The sequence below is a fragment of the Zingiber officinale genome, chromosome 9B (genome assembly GCF_018446385.1).
Source record: "Zingiber officinale cultivar Zhangliang chromosome 9B, Zo_v1.1, whole genome shotgun sequence".
NCBI lineage: Eukaryota > Viridiplantae > Streptophyta > Magnoliopsida > Zingiberales > Zingiberaceae > Zingiber > Zingiber officinale.
The window spans coordinates 92,058,271-92,080,890 of record NC_056003.1 but is presented as its reverse complement, the minus strand read 5'-3'; the positions used below and the strand labels follow the sequence as shown (position 1 = coordinate 92,080,890).

Below are 22,620 nucleotides of genomic sequence, written 5' to 3'. Positions count from 1 at the left end.
GGTAAAAGAAAATAGGAGAGTAATAGTGTGGGTAGAAAATATATTAAGAAATGAATCACATCTAATAAAGTCAATAATTAGTACCTCTATTAAATTTTCTGAAAAATCACAAGAAATACTCACCTTGTCATGTTGAAAGATACTTGAAGTAGTGATTGTTACCTCCTTTTCATCAAGTAATGGTACATGCTCTGGTTCTGGTGAATGTACAACTTTATGTAGTGATTCTTGGGTTCTTGCCTCCATAGTACAAGTCCCTACACTTACATCCTCAATTCTTGGTGATTCTTGGGGTAATGCATCCAGTAAGCATTCCCCTACACTTAAATCATCTTCAACATCAATACCTGCATTATTTCCAACATCTAAAGCAACATCATTAGTAGAATCAAAAGTATGTTCAACTACATCATCACAACAATAAAAAATACTTAAAGAATCTAGTGAAGAAGTAGATGCAGTGTCAGGCCTGACAAGAGCTCCACAATCCATCTCTTCACTGACGCTTCGTGTTTGTAACTAGTTGATAGATGATGCAATTTGCATCCAACTGATTCTGTATATTCTGTATCCTTGAAAATTGTTGCTCTTGATGCTCTATCATTTGTTGCATAATCTCCTTAACTCTCCATGTTGACTCTTCAATTTGAAGTTCATTTTGTTGAAAAGAATTTGGCACAAAAGATGTTGAAACCTCTTGAAACTCATATGAATTCTGGTAATTGGATATGGCTCAATAAATTATCCTTGTGCACATTCATACCTGAAACATGAATTATCCACCCAATTAGCATTAAAACCATTTGAAAATGACTCATACATATTTTGTTCATCCATGTTTGGGTAAAATTGATACTCGAGCTGAAAATACTGATTCTCCATTCCACCTCCAAAATTCTGAAAATATATATTCATGCTAATGAAATCTCCTGTTCTTACACTACAACACTAACAATCAAAATTAGAAGATTCAAAAACATAAAGTTTCAAACATATGAAAATATGAACATTTAAAGTGATGGAACCGATTATATACCTAGAGGGGGGGGGTGAATAGCTCGTCGCGTGCTCGTGGTCGGCGTTGCTTGTTTCTTCAAAGACGTGCAGCGGAAATATACAAAGAAACAAAATACACAACGCTAACAAGAGGATTTACTTGGTATCCACCTCACAAAAGGTGACTAATCCAAGGATCCACACACTCATGCACCCTCCACTATAAAAAAAATACTCCTTTATGGTAACTACCAAAGGTGGAGAAGCCCTACAATACTCTCAGTACAAGAAGAAGACAAGGGGAAAACAAATACAAGAATTCTTACATGTTTGACAACTGAAAACCCTAACCCTAGCTTCTCCTTCTTGCTTTTGATCCGCCTCTCGACTTGGAAAACTTCCAAGAACCTTCAAGAACTAGCGATCTAAACTTTAGAGAGATGCTGTGGAGTTGCTGGTGAAGATCGGAGATGAACGGTGTAAGAGTTGGCGAAGAAAGAACTCGACAACGGCTTTAATCGACTCCAACGGTCGGATCCCGATCGATCGGATTGCTCCCAATCGATCGGGAAGGCTTTGGATCGATTGGCTGATCGATCCAGACTGCCTCTGTACTCTCGGGAATTGCCTAGATCGATCGGCTGATCGATCCAAAGCTTATCGTGCGAAATCGCACCTCCCAATCGATCCACTGATCGATTGGGGGATCTGAATCGATTGACCGATCGATCCGGTGTCGTTCTGTGCGATTGCAGACTTGTCTCAATCGATCCACTGATCGATTGGGAGGAGGCTTGTCGTAAAAACTCGCCCAATCGATCGGCCGATCGATTGGGTATGAGCCAATCGATCGGCTAATCGATCCAGCTCATGATTTCTCCCTAAAATTAAGTCTAAAGCCTCCTAAACCAACATCTGATCAACCATGACCTGTTGGTACATCATGCCTAGCATCAGGTTACTCTTGACCTGCTAGAACTTGCTCACCAAGTGTCCGGTCATCCTTGACCCAACTGGACTTATCTTCACCAGGTGTCCGATCAACCTTGATCCACCTGGATTTTCCTTGTGCCAAGTTTCCGGTCAATCGCTTTGACCTTCTTGGAGTTCCCTTCTGCCTAGCTTCACTCACTAGGACTTCATGTCTGCCTGGCTTCACTCACCAGGACTTCATGTCTGCCTGGCTTCACTCACCAGGACTTCCCATCTGCCTAGCTTCACTCACTAGGTCTTTCACCTGGCTTCACTCACCAGGATTTCCCTTCTGCCTAGCTTCACTCACTAGGTCTTTCACCTGGCTTCACTCACTAGGATTTCTCTTCTGCCTAGCTTCACTCACTAGGACTTTCACCTGGCTTCACTCACTAGGATTTCTCCCGTCAAGTATTCATTCAACCTTGACCTACTTGACTCTCCTTCACACATGAACGATTGCACCTGCAATCTTCATGTATTGACTACATGTATTGTCAAACATCGAAACCACAACATCAACACAACATCAAGACTCGAGCTTGACTCAATTCAAGCTCAGTCAACACGGTCAACCTTGACCTGGGGAATATTGCACCAACAATCTCCCCCTTTTTGATGTTTGATAATACCTTCTTTAAGTTAGGCTAGTCTCATAGCCTCAACCTTCTTCATGCCACTAGGTAATGAAGACGTAAGTTAAACCCTACATTCTCCCCCCTAAGAGGGCAAACTCCCTCTTAGATAATGAAGGCATAACTTAAACCCTTCATTCTTCCCCTATTGGCACACATCAAAAAGAAACTCTCCCTCTGAAGAGTTACTCACCGTTGTTCACAACTTCACTCATTGTGCACAACACGATTCAAATAAAGGTCTCATACCCTTTATTTTCATCAAATGCTCATCCTTGAGTATATACCACTAAACAATGAAGATATCCACTCTCCATTGTATTCCAATGCTCAACCTTGAGCATTTTCACTAAAGAAGGTAAAACCACCTTCCAAGGTGTATGAAAATAAATTTTTTTTTCATGTCCTTAAAGAGTAACTCCCTCTAAAGACATGCACGTAACTTCTGTCATTGTACCAATAATGACTTGGAATTCCTAAACCTTTAGGAAACCCAAAATAGAAGTTTTGAGGTTCATAAATTCAATAATGAAACCAAACCTCAACTTAAACCTCTACTTAGTCTTCCTTAACCAATTCATCCTTGTTTTCATCATGAAAACTCCCCCTAAATGTATACAAATGTGTTTTGAGGGGTTATGAATGATTACCTAGACTAAAGATGGTCCAAAATGCTGAAATCAGACTTTACCAGCCAAAATCAGCATTCCCAATGGATTGGAGTTGGGTCCCAATCGATTGAACCTGCTTGAATCGATCCACTGATCGATTCAGGAGGGCTGGATCGATCGGTGGATCGATCCAGGAAGCTTCTATTCATGAGAAGCTTGCTCTCAATCGATCGGGTGATCGATTGAAGCTCTGAAAAAGCTGAAATTCCATTTCAGTCAATTTCAGAAACCCCTAGAAAAATCTACAAAATTCTAAAAATCATAAAAATCGTTGTAGACATTATTTAGGGCATATAGTATCATGGAAAAATAGTTTTCTAAGAAAATACTTCATATTTTCAAAGATTGGCACAAACTTGTAAAAACTTTAGTGTTTTCTTCAAGTTTGTGCTCAACTATTCAATGATGATTACTATCAAAAGGTAGCCTTCACCAAGGTTTTCCAAAAGAATTTTAAAATGATTTTCAAAACCAATATCCAACCATGTTCCTTGGGCTCAATGCACATGACTTGTACATTAGCTTTCCCAATGATTGGAAAACACATAACTATGTGTTTGATGAATTTAAAACTCACAAGAATGTACTAAATCAACATCTTGAGGTTTTGTTCATCATCCTAACATCTCACTTGTATTTAATGTGCACGAAACCACATACAAGTCATCTTATAGTTCTTTTGTGAGATGTAAAGTTTGGTTTTTCCCTAATCTAGGGATCATGCATATCTATCTAGGCATTTTGAGGTTATGAACATCCACCAAGGATGTTATTTGTTAATAAATGTCATTTGTCCTTAAATTGCAAGGAATTAAAATAATGCATGATATGTTATGGCATACATCAAAAAAAAAAAAAATTTCAAAAGAAAATATCCTATAATTACATGATGTATGTATGACATGACATGGTATTTTTGTGATTTTCATAATAAAATATGAATGCAAAAATAAACATGATGTCATGGCATATGATGGGCAAACAAAGTATGACAAGTTTTAGCATAAATAAAATATATCTAGATTACCTATCTAAGTATCCTAAAACCTTAGCTCAATTAAAAATAAACCTAGATTGCCCACTATTTTTCAAGAAAATGCTAAAACCCAATTTTGACATTTCTTTTGCTTTTCCTAATTTTGTGCCAATTCAAATTAAGCATATTCCTCAAATTTTTAGCACAAATTACTCTCTCAAAGAGTAACCACCTGAGTTAAGGCAGAAATTGCCTTTAATTTCCTAAGAACATACCAAAATCCCAACTCGGTAGTTCTTATGATTTTCCCAATTTGTGTCACTTAAAATATCATCCAATTTCTCAAAATGTGACACCTTTTACTCTTACCAAGAGTAAGCATTTAATCCTTATCATTTTCAAAGGTTAACAAAAATCTTGAAAATGCTCTTAGAGTGCCAACTTTATCATGATTGGGTTAACTACCCTTTTAATTAGAGTTGACACTCTCTAACCCATCTAAGGGGTAGAGAAAATGCTCCTAGGAACCCAATACCTATTGGTGCTCCTTGGATGCTCTAGGTATTCACTAGGGATAACTTCCCTAGATACCTTCCTAGTGATCTTATTAGGCTTCTTAGAAGCCTTGGTCATACTTTCTAGGTCAACCCTAGGGATTTCTTCCCTTGTGACCTTTTTAGTGAATTTGTTAGACTTCTTAGAAGTCTTAGTCACTTTAGTTACAAAAATACTCCTAGGGATAACTTCCCTTGTACTTTTGACTTGACCCTTAGACCTAGACTCGGTTCCATAGCTATATCGAACCCTATGGTAAGAAATTACATCCTTCTTAGCCTTAAGTTTGTATCCCAAACCTTTATGGCCATTGGATGACTTTTGTACTCCTAGACCTAGGCTATACTCATTTTGCCCTTTTAGGATATTTTCCATCCTTTTTAGGGTCTTTTCCATTTTATCAAGTCTTGACCTCAAGACTTGATTTTCTTTCCATAAGTCCTTAGTTTTTGATTTATCATTAAGTCCATGAGCGTTTCTATCTCTAGGCTTATAACTAAAATCCTTAGAGTTATTGCCTAAATTCTTATCTACCTTCCTAAAACTAGGTATGGTAGTTTTAGCATGTAGAGCCACATATTTTTCTTTAAAGCTCTCATGCTTTCTATTCTTATGGTAAATAGCATTAAAATGATAAAAATTAGAACTAGCATGCTTTTTACCATTATTCAAGGGAGTAGGCTTAATAAATGATACCTTCCTTTTTACCTTGGAGGCTCCCCCTTGACTTGTGCTTCCTCCAAGAGCATTGACCGCCTTCTTCCCATTGGGACATTGACTTCGGTAATGTCCCTTTTGATTGCACAAAAAGTACACAATGTGCTCCTTGCTCTTCTTTGTTGAGGGAGCGGTCTCTTTGGGCTTCTCTTTGCCCTTTGGTACAACTTGGCCCTTCTTCTTGGCCAACTTGGGGCACTTGCTCTTGTAATGTCCATGTTCCCTACACTCAAAATATATGATATGATTTTTATTTTTATTTGAAACATTTATACCTTCACGTGTAGGGATGACATCTTCTCCTTTTGATCCGAAGGTAGAGGCTTCCTCTTGATCCGATAATGATTCTCCTCCAATAAATTCGACTTGACTTGTGGAGGTGGAAGCTTCTTCATCCTCTTCTTCTCTTGACCCGGATGTGGAGACTTCTCCTGCTTCTTGATCCGGTGTCGTCAAAAATTGCTCCCCCTCAATCCTAGAGGTGGAGGCTTCTTCATCTTCATCTTGTACATGGAACAAGGAGTATGCCCTCTCCTTGCCCTCTTCATTGCATTCCCTTGAAGATGAAGCTTCTTGGACTTCTTCTTTGGAAGATGAGCATCTCTCTTCTTCGGAATTCTCCTCCTCTTGGTCTTTCTCCAATGAGTCACCCTCTTTGGATTTTTCTTGGATTGGTACAGTGGAGGGGATCTCATGAATCTTGGCCAATTTGCTCCATAGCTCTTTGGCATCTTCAAAATCTCCAATTTGCTCCATGATGTTACTTAGCAATAGATTGACCAAAAGCTTGGTCACTTTGTCATTGGCCTCACATCTTTGGATTTGTTCTTGGTTCTATTTGCTTTTCTTGAGAGGCTTGCCCTTGGAGTTTGTTAGAGCTTCAAATCCTTCCATGAGAGCAAACCATTGCTCTATCTCCATCATCAAGAAATTCTCGATCCTTGATTTCCAAAGATCGAAACTTGTTGAACTAAATGATGGAGGCACCCTTGTATTGAATCCAAGCCCGTCTTGGAATTCCATTTGAAGTTGAGCTTCTTGTGATGAAGTCTTCGAATTGTAGAATTGCTTCAACTTCTTCACCCTCTAGCTTGTTGACCCTTCCGGTGATGATTCCGGTGAAGAGTGGCCTTGCTCTGATACCACTTGTTGGGACCGATTATGTAGCTAGAGGGGGGGTGAATAGCTCGTCGCGTGCTCGTGGTCGGCGTTGCTTGTTTCTTCAAAGATGTGCAGCGGAAATATACAAAGAAACAAAATACACAACGCTAACAAGAGGATTTACTTGGTATCCACATCACAAGAGGTGACTAATCCAAGGATCCACACACTCACGCACCCTCCACTATGAAAAACACTCATTTATGGTAACTACCAAAGGTGGAGAAGCCCTACAATACTCTCAGTACAAGAAGAAGACAAGGGGAAAACAAATACAAGAATTCTTAGAGGTTTGACAACTGAAAACCCTAACCCTAGCTTCTCCTTCTTGCTTTTGATCCGCCTCTTGACTTGGAAAACTTCCAAGAACCTTCAAGAACTGGCGATCTAAACTTTAGAGAGATGCTGTGGAGTCGCTGGTGAAGATCGGAGATGAACAGTGTAAGAGTTGGCAAAGAAAGAGCTCGACAACGGCTTTAATCGACGCCAATGGTCGGATCCCGATCGATCGGATTGCTCCCGATCGATTGGATTGCTCCCAATCGATCGGGGAGGCTTTGGATCGATTGGCTGATCGATCCAGACCGTCTCTGTGCTCTTAGGAATTGCCTGGATCGATCGGTTGATCGATCCAGAGCTTATCGTGCGAAATCGCACCTCCCAATCGATCCACTGATCGATTGGGGGATCTAGATCGATCGACCGATCGATCCAGTGTCGTTCTGTGCGATCGCGCACTTGTCCCAATCGATCCACTGATCGATTGGGAGGAGGCTTGTCGCGAAGACTCGCCCAATCGATTGGTCGATCGATTGGGCATGAGCCAATTGATCGGCTGATCGATCCAGCTCATGATTTCTCCCTAAAATCAAAGTCTAAAGCCTCCTAAACCAACATCTGGTCAACCATGACCCGTTGGTACATAATGCCTAGCATCCGGTCACTCTTGACCTGCTAGAACTCGCTCACCAAGTGTCCGGTCATCCTTGACCCAACTGGACTTATCTTCACCAAGTGTCCGATCAACCTTGATCCACCTGGATTTTCCTTGTGCCAAGTATCCGGTCAATCCCTTTGACCTACTTGGACTTCCCTTCTACCTAGCTTCACTCACTAGGACTTCATGTCTGCCTGGCTTCACTCACCAGGACTCCATGTCTGCCTGGCTTCACTCACCAGGACTTTCCTTCTGCCTAGCTTCACTCACTAGGTCTTTCACCTGGCTTCACTCACTAGGATTTCTCACCAGGATTTCTCTTCTGCCTAGCTTCACTCACTAGGACTTTCACCTGGCTTCACTCACCAGGATTTCTCCCATCAAGTATCCAGTCAACCTTGACCTACTTGACTCTCCTTCACACATGAACGATTGCACCTGTAATCTTTATGTATTGACTACATGTATTGTCAAACATCGAAACCACAACATCAAGACTCGAGCTTAACTCAATTCAAGCTCAGTCAACACGGTCAACCTTGACCTGGGGAATATTGCACCAACATAAAGCACTTAACAACTCAAGAATAAGCCAACATGAAAATACAAAAAGTAATCAATCAAATCAAGAAAGATGCTAACAAAATAAAATCATCCAATGCTCAATCTAAAGTAAACACACACTACTAATTATTCCCCTGCAACGACACCAAAATTTGATGTCAGCCATTTTGCATGACACGTGGTACATCATAATTAATAAAGATTGGAACTCAATTAAACTAAAGAATAGAGTCGTAGTAAGGAGTCCCAAGTCGTATTTTTCCAAGGATAACTAATAAATTGTGTGTGAATTCTAGAAGTGGTTTCAATCAAAATCTAATTTCAACTAGGTCAAGAATGACATCAAAGAAAGATAACTCTCATCTAAACATAATCCACTTCCTTCTAACCAAATGAGCCTCAATTAAATTCAAGATCTAATGCATCATTTAATTACATGAATCAATTTCTATCTCCACAATTCACAACCACAGTAACAATTTCATTCAAAATCTCATCACAATTGTAAGAACTGAGCCTAACATTTTATCACCATCACAATCAAGTTCAAAACTTAACTCAATCACCAAGTCTTCTATACTCAATCACAATCAACAATTAAGCTCAAGAGCTCATTCACAATAACAATGAACAGAGATAACAATCAATACATCAAAATAGGCATTCAACATTTAAGCATGATTACAGTCATAACATATCCAATGAACCGAACAAAAACTTTGCTAACTAAATAACCGAAACTAATAAACTTATGATAATAAGAATATCTAACTTTAAACACAAACTAGTGTGCAAACTGATCCAGTAGTTAAGCAAAATTTGGATTGCAACAACTCAAATGAAATTAAAATTGCAAGAAAGAACATTAGAATCAGAATTTCAGAAAATTGAAACAAGGAAGAAATGGTAAGGAAAAGAAATTAGTTCTTCAGATCTGAGCAATGTGATGAACAATTCAGAAAAAAAAACAAAACCTAAACATTCCACAACCCAAATCCGGAACCAAAACTCTCCACTCTGCTGTAAAAATAGAGATGCCACTGGGAACGCCTCTCGAGCAATCACTGGTGAAGATCCAAACTCTCGGCTAGTGCTAGCTGATGACCACAGCTACTGGGAATGCCTCTTGAGCTCCGTAGCTACCATCGCACGAACATAGATGCCGAATTCTGGAATTTGCACACACTCGATTGGTTGATCAGATCCACTCAAGTGCAGTAGATGAATAGAAGATGGAATGAAATCCGAAGCTACTAGGAGCGCCTCTCGAGCTCCGGTGGCTAATGAAGATCGTAGATAAAGGGAACGCCTCTCGAATCTAGATCGCGGAACTAGAATCAGAACTCAAGCTCGTAGACTGGGAACGCCTCTTGCCACTTTCTGATCTCGGACGACGACGCCGGAAGCTAGGATATCGCCGGCGATGAAGAAGGATTGCTAACGGATATGGAAGTCGGGAATGGGAGCTCGGCGTCGCGGAGAAGAAGAAGAAGGAACAGTAGAAATGTAGCGAACACGCTGAGCCCAGGGAAGCACTGTAGCTTCTTGCGACTTTTAAACTCTCCCAAATATGATCGGACGGTCCAGATTATTTTGGGGCTTAATCAACGACTGCATGGACTCAGATCTAGATCAAAACCTTTGGATCTTCATCAACAGATGAGATCTGCTCTTCATTAGGTTTGGATGAACCGGATCTTCAACTGATGGCTCAGATCTATTTGATCTTTGATGAACGGTCCATAATGCTCCACAGCTCGATCATCTCATTTAGCCCTAGATTTGACCCCAAATGTGGTCTAATCTGATCCGGTCCATGACCTTTTTGATACCTACGAAATAATAATCAAATATTAGCATCAAATACCATGATTATAAGCTAATTTATAATTAAGTACAAAATCAAATGCAATTATAAAATGTGATGTCAATATAGGTTTCATCTATGAACAAGATAATTAAAAACATGCATTATGAATCAAAATAATGTAGCAAAATCATGGTTATTAGGACTCTATCATAAGTTTTTTCTAAGTCAATAAATACCATGTGTAGATCTTGTTTTTACTCCTGATATTTTTCAATTAATTGTCTAAGAAGATGTATAGCTTCTATTGTCGACCTTCCAGGCATGAACCCAAATTGATTTTTTGTCATTATGGCCTCCTTCCTTAATCTTTTTTCAATTACTTTTTCCCAAAGTTTCATAGTATGACTCATTAGTTTAATACCCCTATAGTTTGCACAATTTTGTACGTCTCCTTTGTTCTTATATAAGGGAACTAGAGTACTTATCCTCCATTGATCAGACATTTTTTTCTTTTTCAATATCATGTTAAATAATTTTGTAAGTCATTCAATACATTGTTTTCCTAGGCACTTCTATACCTTTATCGGAATATCATCTGGTAACAGCTTTTCCATTGTGCATCTCATTTAAAGTTTGTTTTACTTCTAAAGTTTGAATTCTACGATAAAAATTAAAATTTCTATACTCATTTGACCTACTTAAATTACCTAAGTTAAGTTGGTCACCTAAACCTTCTTTAAAAAGTTAATGTAAAAATCTCTTCCACCGCCCTTTTATTTTTCAATCGTTTACTAATACCTTATTATATTCATCTTTAATACACTTTATTTGGCTAAGATCTCTTGTTTTCCTTTTTCTCACTTTAGCTACTCTATAAATGTCTCTTTCCCCTTCTTTTGTATCCAATTTTTGATATAATCGTTCAAAAGTTTCATTTTTTGCTTCACTCAGTACTTTCATAACTTTTTTCTTGGCTATTGTATATTTTTTTAAGTTTTCCTCATTCTTACAAATATATAATTCTTTATAAACTATTCGTTTTTCCTTCACTTTCTCTTGTACTTTCTCATTCCATCATCAAGATTCTTTAAGTGGTGCATGCCCCTTTGACTCATCGAGTATACTCTTAACTACTATTTTCAACTTTGATATCATCCTATCCCATGTTGTATTAGAGTCATCGTATATTTCACCTAATGCTTATACTTCTACCTTCTCTTTAAATATATATTTGCTTCCCATCCTTTAGCTTCCACCACTTAATTTTAGGAATTGTATATATTTTATTTCTATTGATACTATGTTTGAGGTGTATATCCAACACTACTAACCTATGTTGGGTAGTTAAGTTTTTTCCAGGGATGATTTTGCATTCTTTACAAATCTTTTTATCCTTCTTCCTAACCATAAGAAAGTCAATCTAAGATTTATTATTCCCACTTTTAAATGTGACTAAGTGTTCTTCTCTTTTCTTAAAAAACGTATTAGCTAATATAAGGTCATATGCTATCACAAAATCTAATATAGTTTTCCCTTCCTTATTCCTCGTTCCAAACCCATAACTCCCATGTACTCTCTCATACTCCTCATTTTTCACTCCGATATACTCATTTAGATCACCTCCTATTAAAATCATTTCATTTGGTGAAATATTTTGTAATATTTCATCTAAGTCCTCCAAAAACCTTGATTTGGTAGCTTCATCTAATCCTACTTGTGGTACATATACGCTAATTATGTTCATAGTTTCTTTCCCCACTATTATCTTAAGGGCTATAATTCTATCTCCTTTTCTAATTACTCCTACAATTTCATCCTTTAACAAACTATTTACAATAATACCCACTCCATTTCTTGCTTTACTCTTTCCAGTGTACCATAACTTAAAATCTGAGTTCTCTATCATATTTGCCTTCTCGCCTATCCATTTTGTCTCTTGTATACACAAAATACTAATTCTTCTCTTAATCATCATATCTACTACCTCTATTGATTTACCAGTGAGAGTTCCTATGTTCCATGTTCCAAATCTTAGATTATTAATTTTCCTATCATATTTGTTCTTATCCAACCTATGGTGTGAGAACTTTTGCCTATTTAACACTACACCCAAGTTCTCATGGAGATGTAGCGGTCCTTGCTGAGACATTACAGTTGGACCCTGTAATGCGAACTCTTGCATATTTAGCACTACACCCGAGTTCTGGAGATGTAGCGGTCCTTGCCGAGACGTTATAGTCAGATCCTGCAACGCGTTCCTTCCGGGGAACAACCTAGCATTAACACAATAGTTTAATTGATTCATTCATAATATTTGTCATAGTTTTGACGCTGGCTGGCAACCTAATGCAACTCTTCTCCTTTATCCGGGCTTGGGACCGACCATGACCGGTCGTCATGGGCAGAATTAAGAATGTTGATGAATAATTTTATAATTTTTTATGTTCTTTTTAAATTTAATATTTATAATGTATTAAAAAAATGATATTAAATTTATAAATAAAAATAGTGATTTTTTATAAATAATCTTATTAGAGGTAATTACAATAACATCAATTTCCATTAATAGGCCAGGAAAAATCTTTTGTAAATGGGAAATTAAAATTAGTGACTCATTCAGTCGTTGTAATATTTATAAAATTTTCAATTTAAATAAATAAATATTTTTTTATTCACAATATGAATGATAATTCGATATTGAAGAAACATTCACAAACCCAGCAAATTGACATCTCGTGGCACTCGAGGATGGGTCAATATCCTCCTAAAGACTAAAAAAAATCTCTCATTATAAGGCCCTTTAAACAATGTTTGTTTAAGAAACTCTTTATCTATGTGTTGTTAGAAATTAATTAAGTAATAAAACTCAATAGACATATAAATTATTATAAATTTAACTTTTAAGTAAAAAATCAATTTTTAAATGGTAGCTACTTTAATAATGAAGAAAATTGTATATATCATTAATTTTGTCCAACTTAATTAATAGATTATAATTGAATACATGACCACCAAACAAAATACACGTAAACAACTTTTTTGTGTACACACTAATAAAAAAAGAAAATTTAGTTTTGTTAAATAGCTTTAAATAAAGATTTAGGTTAAAGATTTGGGTGACGTAGAATGAAAAACATTGTTCAGATCCTTTAGTTATTACAGTAGTAAAACAAACAGTTATATTAACTAGTTTAGTTGAGTTGGCTCATGAGAGGTATATCGCGTGTACTCCTAAGTCAGATAGTCTAGTATTGAATGCTGATGCTAAGTTAATTGATTGCCGAATTCGAGTTGGTGGCCGGTGTTGGCTGGTCTTAGAAGATCGTGTCGATTTTATTGTACAAGTATTAAATCTTTTCTAACAATCAATTGTATTATTTAGAAATTAAATTAGGAATCGCAAACGGAACTTAACATTATTGATTCCAAATTTAACTTATCTGTTCTTAATGGTTTAGACTTTGATCGCAAGCGAAACTTAACACTATTGATCAAAGACCGACCTATGTTACAAAGTTGATTAAATATTTATTTCTAAAATCGGCTCCCAGGTCAAATATGGCGAGGCACTTGGCCTTCTTAGATATGGGATTATCCACCACTGCCTCGACAAATCCTTTAATAGAAATTCAATATTTAATTTCCTAAAATAACATTAGGTTTAACCATAAAGAACAATCTAATCACAAATTCGAAAAACAAAACAAAAGAAACACAAATTCGAAAAACAAAACAAAAGAAACACAAATTAGAAACAAATTCGAAACTCTAGAATCATATACCTCTTGTGTTTGGAATTCATACAAAGGAAAAAAAAAACTAGCATGATGCGGAAAACTATTACTAGTTATATCTTTTCTTTGTATGCTAATAACCTCGAGATCTTCCGCCGTATTCCTCACCTCCTCTTCGACATCGTGTGGGCGACGATCCTCCAAGATGAACACCACCACAAAAGCTTCTTTCTCCTTCTCTAATATTCGGCCACCACCACTACCATGGAACAAAAGAGAGCAAGGGGAAAGGAAAGGGGAGAGGGCCGGCCACAAGAGGGAGCACAAGCAAGAGAATAAGAATTGATGTATCATGAGACCTCTCATCTCCTTCTTTTATAATACTTGCCCAAGGCAAACAAGGAAAGATTTTTATAAAAATTAAAATCTTCCTCTTGTTTTTCCTTTCCTCATTTTTAATTCCTTTTTTCTACTCTTGATTGATTTAATTTGATTTGTCAACCCCTTGCTTGGGCACCAAACAAGGGTGGCCGACCCTAAGAGGAAGGAATTATAATTTTGTAAAAATTTTATAAGCAAAGAAGGAAAGCTCTTATAAAATTTTACAAGCTCTCTTTTAATCTCCTAATGTGGATGTTTAAAAAAGGAAAGTTTCATTAATTTTAAAACAAGTTTTAAAATTTAAAACTCCTCATCTTAAATTTCCTTTTTTAACATGGTGACAAAAAAAGAAAGTTTCAAATTTAAAATTCCTTTTTAAAAAACCATGAGGATGGTTAAAAAAGTAAAGTTTTAAAACTTTTAAACTTTCTTTTAAACCATGTGGCCTAATTCAAATAAGGAAAGTTTTATAATTTAAAATCTCTCTTTTAAAACTTGTAGATATCTACAAAGAGAAGATTTTAAAAATTCAAAACATATCCTTAATTTTGAATTATGGTGGTCGGCCCCTCCAATTTACTTGTGGTCGACCCCCTTTGAGAAGGAAGTGGTCGGCCCCTATGGCTTGGTCACCAAGCCATGGGTCGGCCCCCTCTTGGACACCAAGAAGAGCTTTTCATGAGCGGACTTGAGGCTTCGTTGAGGCTACGACAGGGACCTAGAGGAGAAATTGATTTTGGCCTTCCGACGAGCTTGAGTATCCCGTGTTCGCCCCGAACACACAACTCAAGTTCATCAATAATAACTCATTCCACTAGAGAGTTATTATTGCACTACCGCACCAATCCTAAATTACATTATGAGCTCCTTCTTATCATAAATGTGTTAATCTCCCTGTGTTTAAGATGTCGAATGTCCACTAATTTAAATGAGCTACTGACAACTCACTTTAATTAATTTCTTAATCAAAGAGTAGTACCACTCAACCTCATTGTCGTGTCAGACTAAGTCCACCTGCAGGGTTTAACATGACAATCTTTATGAGCTCATTTTAGGGTTATTATCAACCTAGATTACTAGGACACAATTTTCTTCTATAATCAACAATACACACTATAAGTAATATTATTTCCCAACTTATCGGGCTTATTGATTTATCGCACTAAATCTCACCCTTTGATAAGTTAAAGAAATAAATACTAAATATATGTGCTTGTTATTATATTAGGATTAAGAGCACACACTTTCATAATAACTAAGGTCTTGTTCTTTTATTAAGTCAGTATAAAAGAACTTGCCTTAAATGGTCCTACTCAATACACTCTAAGTGTACTAGTGTAATTTATTAGTCAAGATAAACTAATACTTAATTACACTACGACTACTGCAATGGTTTGTTCATTTCCATCTCAGTCGTGAGCTACTGTTTATAATTTATAAAGATCCGATAACATAATCTTTTGTGTGTGATACCACACACCATGTTATCTACAATATAAATTAATTGAACAACTACAAACATTTTTAACTAATGTGATTCTTTATTTCAAAATAAATGTTTACAAAAGCTAGGCTTTTAGTATACACACTAACAATCTCCCACTTATACTAAAAGATTAAGCTTCCATATCTGTTGACATACATCTTATTCTCATCCCCTCTATATGTCGATCAAAAGCTTTCGTCGGAAGGGCCTTAGTGATAGGATCTGCCAGGTTATCTGCTGATGCAATCTTGGCGACGACAACTTCTCCTCGCATGACGATGTCTCGTATTAGGTGGTACTTGCGCTCTATATGTTTACTTGTCTTATGAGCTTGTGGTTCCTTCAAGTTTGCAACTGCACTACTATTATCACAATTGATTGTAATAATTTTGGGCAAATCAGGAATCACATCTAAGTCCATTAGGAAGCTTCTGAGCCATACAACTTCTTTGGCTGCCTTAGAGGCTGCCACATACTCAGCTTCCATGGTTGAGTCTGAAATGTATTTCTGTTTAACACTCCTCCATGTAATGGCTACACCTCCTAAAGTAAACATATAACCCGATGTAGACTTACTATTGTCCCTATCTGATTGGAAATCTGAATCCGTGTAACCCACAGGGAGTATATCATCTGCTTGGTAAACTAGCATATAATCTCTAGTCCTTCTCAGGTACTTCAAAATATGCTTTACAGCAGTCCAATGTCCTTGTCCAGGGTTACTTTGATATCTGCTAACCATGCCCACGGTAAAATAGATATCCGGTCTCGTACACAGCATTGCATACATTAGGCTTCCTACAGCCGAAGCATAAGGAACTGTCTTCATGTCTTCTATCTCTTTTGATGTCTTCGGAGACATCTCTTTAGATAAAGCTACTCCAAGCCTAAAAGGTAAGAAACATTTCTTAGAGTTTTGCATGCTAAAACGAGCAAGGATTGTATCTATATATGAGGCTTGAGATAGGCACAACATCTTTTTCTTACGATCCCTTATAACTTTGATCCCTAGAATGTGTGCACATTCTCTTAAGTCCTTCATATCAAATTGCTTGGACAACCATACCCTTACGTCTGACAATACTTTGACATTGTTGTCAATTAACAAAATATCATCTACGTATAGTAAAAGAAATATCACCACGTTTCCGTTACACTTCTTGTATACACAAAACTTATCTGGATACTGAATAAATCCATATGACTGGATTACCTCGTTAAACTAGATGTTCCAAGATCTTGAAGCTTGTTTTAGTCCATAAATGAACCGATTGAGCTTGCCCACTAGATGCTCTTTGCCTTTTTCAATGAACCCCTCTGGTTGCTTCATAAGGATGTTTTCTTCAAGATTTCCATTAAGGAAAGCTGTCTTGACATCTATTTGCCAAACCTCATAATTCATATGAGCAGCAATGGATAAGAGTATCCGGATAGACTTAAGCATAGCTACCGGTGAAAAGGTCTCCTCATAATCGATTCCTTCTTTCTGAGTGTACCATTTCGCAACAAGCCTTGCTTTGAAGGTTTCTACCTTCCTGTCTGTCCCTCTTTTCCTTTTGTAGATCCACTTGCAACCAACGGCTTTTACACCATCTGATGGTTCTACAAGCTCTCAGACCTTGTTAGAATACATGGATTCTATTTCAGAATTAATCGCTTTTTGCCAAGATGCTGCATCTTTATCTTGGAGTGCTTCGTCATATGTCCGGGGATCAGTTTTATGCTTACCAGGGATCAAGTCCGAAGACTCTCCCAAAAACATAAATCTCTTAGGTTGTCTTACAACCCTCCCACTACGACAAGGCACTGTCTGTAACTGTGTATCATATGTGACACGTGTTACTGTTTCTTGTGGTACATCATCTTGTACTGTTGGTACTAAATTAGACGTGTCCTCTTTAACTTCTTCTAGAACAATTTTACTTCTGGGCTTGTGGTCCATTATATAGTCTTCTTCTAAAAATTGGGCATTGATGCTAACAATGACCTTCTGATCTTTAGGACTATAAAATAAATCACCCTTCGTTCCTCTAGGATAACCCACAAACACATGTACTTCTGTACGAGATTCCAACTTATTAGCATCTGCTTTCAGCACATGTGCTGGACTACCCCAAATTCGAATATATCTTAGACTGGGCTTTCGCCCATTCCATAATTCTGTGGGAGTAGAGGGTATTGATTTAGAAGGTACCAAGTTCAGAATATGTACTGTCGTTTCCAGAGCATATCCCCAAAACGAGTTGGTAATTCTGAATAACTCATCATCGATCTAGTCATTTCCATAAGAGTCATATTTCTTCGTTCTGCCACACCATTATGTTGGGGTGTACTAGGTGCGAACAATTGGGATTGAATCCCAGCCTCTGATAAGTAATTCCTAAACACTCCTAAGAGGTATTCGCCACCACGATCAGACTGTAGCATCTTGATACTTTTACCATGACGTTTCTCCACATTAGCCTTATACTCTTTGAACTTATCAAAACATTCAGACTTGCGGCGCATCAGGTAAATATATCCGTATCTCGAATAATCGCCTATGAAAGAGACAAAGTATTCGAAACCACCTCTTGCCTGGATAGACATAGGACCACACAAATCAGAGTGAACCAGTTCTAACACATTTTTGGCTCTATACCCCTTGGCCTTAAAAGGTCTCTTGGTCATTTTACCTTCTAAGCAAGATTCACAAGTTGAAAAGTTTTCCAACACTAATGAACCCAAGAGTCCATCGGCTATAAGCCTTTGAATCATATTTAAGTTAATATGTCCAAGCCTTAGATGCCAAATATATGTCTGGTTCATTTCCGAAGGTTCCTTTCTCTTATTAGAGTTAGAAGATGTATTATTAATTTTCATATTTTGCATTGTGGGAGAAATTGGATTTAAAGTATATAAATTACCAACCAATACACCAGAACAGATAATAACCCTATTTCTCTTTATAACTACATTGTCATTAAAAGAAATAGAATATCCATCCAAATACAGTTTAGAAACTGAAATTAAATTCTTTCTAAAACTGGGTACATAAAGACAATTTCTTAAAACTAAACTTCTATTCCTATCAAAAGATAAGTAGATGTCTCCCACTACAACAACCGTCACCTTAGTAGCATTGCCCATGTACACGGTTATCTCTCCTTCAAATAGTCGTCGGGTTTCCTGGAACCCCTGCAAAGAGTTGCAGACATGATCAGTGGCTCCCATATCTACACACCAGGTGCTGGTAGATAATATCGCTAAACATGTTTCAACTATTAGAATATGAGATATACCTTTATTGTTCTCTTTCCTACGAGGACAGCCCGCCTTTCAATGTCCAGTCTGCTTGCAGATGAAGTACTTGCCCTTCGGCTTCTTCATTCCAGCTTTTGGTCCTGTTCCTAGAGGTTTATTCACCTTCTTTGCTGAGCCAGTTTGTTTCTTCTTCTTCTTACCTTTCGGTTTAGAAGTAGAACCATTTTCAGCATAGTGAATCTGAGAATTTTGACGAAATAGCCCTTTGGCTGCCTGAAATTCTGTCAGTAGTTCCGCCAATGAATACATCCTTTTATTCATATTATAGTTCAGGCGAAAATACTCAAAACTTCTTAGCAGCGTTTGGAAGATAATAACGACCTAGGTTCCCCTATCGATTTCACCTCCATGAATTTGTATCTCGTTTAAGTAAGCCATCATCTTGAGAATATGATCCCTAACGGAAGTCCCCTCAGTCATGGTGGCTATCATCAGTTTTCTCATTGCATCTTGCCTAGCAACCAGATTCTGGTGTCCGAAGAATTCCTTGAGATTGTTCATTATATCATAAGCTGTTGGTAAGTCCTGAAGCTGATGTTGTAGTACATTTGACATTGAAATCAAAATGTAACACCGCGCCTTCTCATCTGCTTTTACCTATTTCTTATGATACTCAATCTCCTCTGGGGTAGAATCACTATTAGGCATATCAGGGCATACCTCTGACAGTACAAACTTATAGTTTTCAGAAGTTAAGACAATGTCTAGGTTTCTTTTCCAATCTATATAGTTGGGACCAGTAAGTCTGTTCTCTTTTAGTATAATGGCCAATGGGTTGAAAGTCATCCTAAGAATCACAAAATAAACTATGGTCAAGGCTCTAAATTTAGAATAACATTGATTCCTCAAATAATATTATTTAAATTTACCAACACCTCAAACACCGTGAATTTTGTATGTCACGATAGTGTAGACGTATACAAAATTGAGCATTTGTAAGAGGAGGGTTTTACCCATTAATTATCTTGTCAACCTATGACAAATAATTAATAGTTGGTTTTCTTCGTTCACACAAATAATAGCAGTGACTCCGATAGGGAGGATACTATTAAGTGTGCCTAAGTGTACACCATTACTTGATACTTAGTCCATTAAATAAGATTGTGCCCCTTCCGATGGGAAGATCACACACTCCTAATTAATTTCCTATAATCATCCAAATGGAAGTTTGATCCAGTGATCCACAAACAAACTCATCCAATATGGAGGAAGACACTCAGAGCCAACGCGTAAGTTTGTTGCATCACTTACAAACCAGTAATGGAGACCATGGATTCGTCGCAGATGAGTTTAGTCCATCTTAATCCTTATCGATAAGTTAGATAGCCAAATGATAATCCTATATTTTGTAATCTTCTGCGATCATCTGAAAATCATTTTATTATAGGAATTTGTAATCCTTATCGATAAGTGCATTAGGATGCAATTAGTGGCAGAAGTAACAGAACTGCACCCTATTCCAAATGCTTATGTCCCTGTAATGAAGTTTAAGCTCAATGGAGTTTCCATATATCTTCTATATGCTAAACTATCACTTTGGGTCATTCCTGAAGTAAGTTATCTTTTTTTCCTTCAAACTACTCTTTTTTTAATGTGTGAAGAAGATTCTGTTTTATGGTGTCAAACCTTTCCTTTGGTGGTTGAGAAAGTTTGTCTTCATATCCTCTTTTTTCTGGAATTACTAAATCTGATTCAATGTGCTTTTGTAGCATTGCGATATTCTCAGTGGTTTATAATTTCTCATATCTATTGCCTTTCAGGACCTAGATATCTCACATGACTCAATATTACAAAATGTTGATGAGCAGACTGTTCACAGTTTGAATCAGTGTAGAGACACTGAACAAATTTTACACTTGGTGCCAAATATTCAGGTGCCACTTTGCCACAGTCCCCTGAATTTTAGAAATCATGAACCCTAAAACAAATATGTATAATAGCAAACATGTATACCTTCTTTTTAATTACCCAGTTTGTACTTTTGTGTGATCTCATAAATTCTGTACATTTTATTTTGTTTGCTCTAATCTTGTTGACAAGTTTTATCTATCTTCAAAGTGTCTTATGGTGGACAATGTGTCAGGCAATGGAGGCTAGCAAAACTGACGGGATTGTTTGTTTGAGCCTTATCCCTTTTTTGAAGCCTACAAAAATTATCTAGAAATTGATATGACTGCTGAAAATGATTTGGACCTTTGGAACTGGAAAGGTTGGGTGGAATCACGTCTTTGTAAATTGACTCTAAAGGTAAACAACTAAACTGAAGTATATGTATTTGGTTGTTAAATTGGTTTTTAACAACTTGGAACTTCTTTTACAGATTGAAAGGCACACTTTTGGCATGCTTCAGTGTCACCCTTGCACACATTCCAATACTAAATGTAGCTTCTATCTACTAATGCCTAACATTCTACAATATGCATAGTGTGCTGAAATGTTCTAGTTTTTATAGCAAAATTCAAGAAAGCATGAGTGTGTTCACTGAAGAAGAAAGTAATCAAAAGTATGTTATTTTTTTCTTGCATTTTCCCACATATGTTGCTAACATCTACAAATGAAAATAATGTTCTGTTACTTGTAAAATTTCAGGTTGCTTTACTTGACCAAAGATGACATCAAAAGACTACCCTACTTTTAGGTTTTTTACATGTTTCCCTTGTTTTCAACTTTAATAGTGAAAATTTATTTTGTATAATACTGATGGTATTATTTTCTGTGGCAGATATGCAGTGGTAGGTGTTTTGTCCCAGTCTCAAGCCGACAATCATTTTTGATCAGTATATCTAGTAGAAGTAAGCATGCAGATCGTTGTCTTCGAGGTCGACTAGCCATTTTGTGTTTTTTTTGTTTTAAATTCGAATGTCACTATCTACTTTGAAACAGAACTATTTAGTCTTTGTGTATAGTTGAATTCTCCTGTAAATACTAATACTTTGTAATTGAATTCTATTGTTTTGGTACGAGTTTGAAATCATTAGCTGAGCTAATTAATGTTATTTTATATGTCAAATTCAAATCTAGACATGGTAAAAGAAAATTAATAGTTTTGTAAATATAAAAAAATGATTTTGTAAATAGATTTTTTTTTTAATTTTAAAAAGACAACGCTTTTAAAGCGTTGCACAAGTGTTGTCTTTGCCAAAAACAACAACGCTTTTAAAGCGTTGCAAAGATGATGTTTTTGCAAAAAATACACAACGCTTTTAAAGCGTTGTAATTGCTACAAACGACAACGCTTTAAAGGCGTTGTCGTTGAGCAGACTTTTAACAACACTGCCTTTAACAACACTTTTTCAGGCACAAAGACAACGCTTTAAAAGCGTTGTCTATTAGCTTTTTTCTTGTAGTGGGCTAATATAGCTCCAGTTGTATTAGTTAAATACAATCATGCACACACAATAAAATGCCCTTGACATGTCCAAGGGTCCAATCACACACACAACAACCATAAGCCATAATAGTTGGAGCCTGCAACTAAAGAGTTAGCATATCTTACTATTATCCTGCCTAAATTATGTATGACATGTGCATAATTAATTTGAAAACCAAAACACACAGAGACAAACCCTAGCTCTTATATCAATTGTTGGTTGGTCCTAGGAAGATCGTACCGGTTCCACTGTACAAAAATTTTTGTACAAGTGTCAAACCTTTCCTAACAACTTATTGTGTTCTTTAGAAATTAAATTAGGAATCGCAAACGGAACTTTACATTATTGATT

The 22,620-nt window shown here is 36.9% G+C and overlaps 1 long non-coding RNA gene across 1 annotated transcript; it reads left to right on the top strand.

Annotated features, from left to right (window-relative positions):
• Positions 1-21,067: 21,067 nt before the first annotated feature.
• Positions 21,068-21,552, top strand: LOC122023428. The gene is made up of 3 exons (XR_006123137.1): positions 21,068-21,145; positions 21,219-21,401; positions 21,488-21,552. It is a non-coding gene; the product is annotated as an uncharacterized LOC122023428 (long non-coding RNA).
• The last annotated feature ends 1,068 nt before the right edge of the window (positions 21,553-22,620 follow it).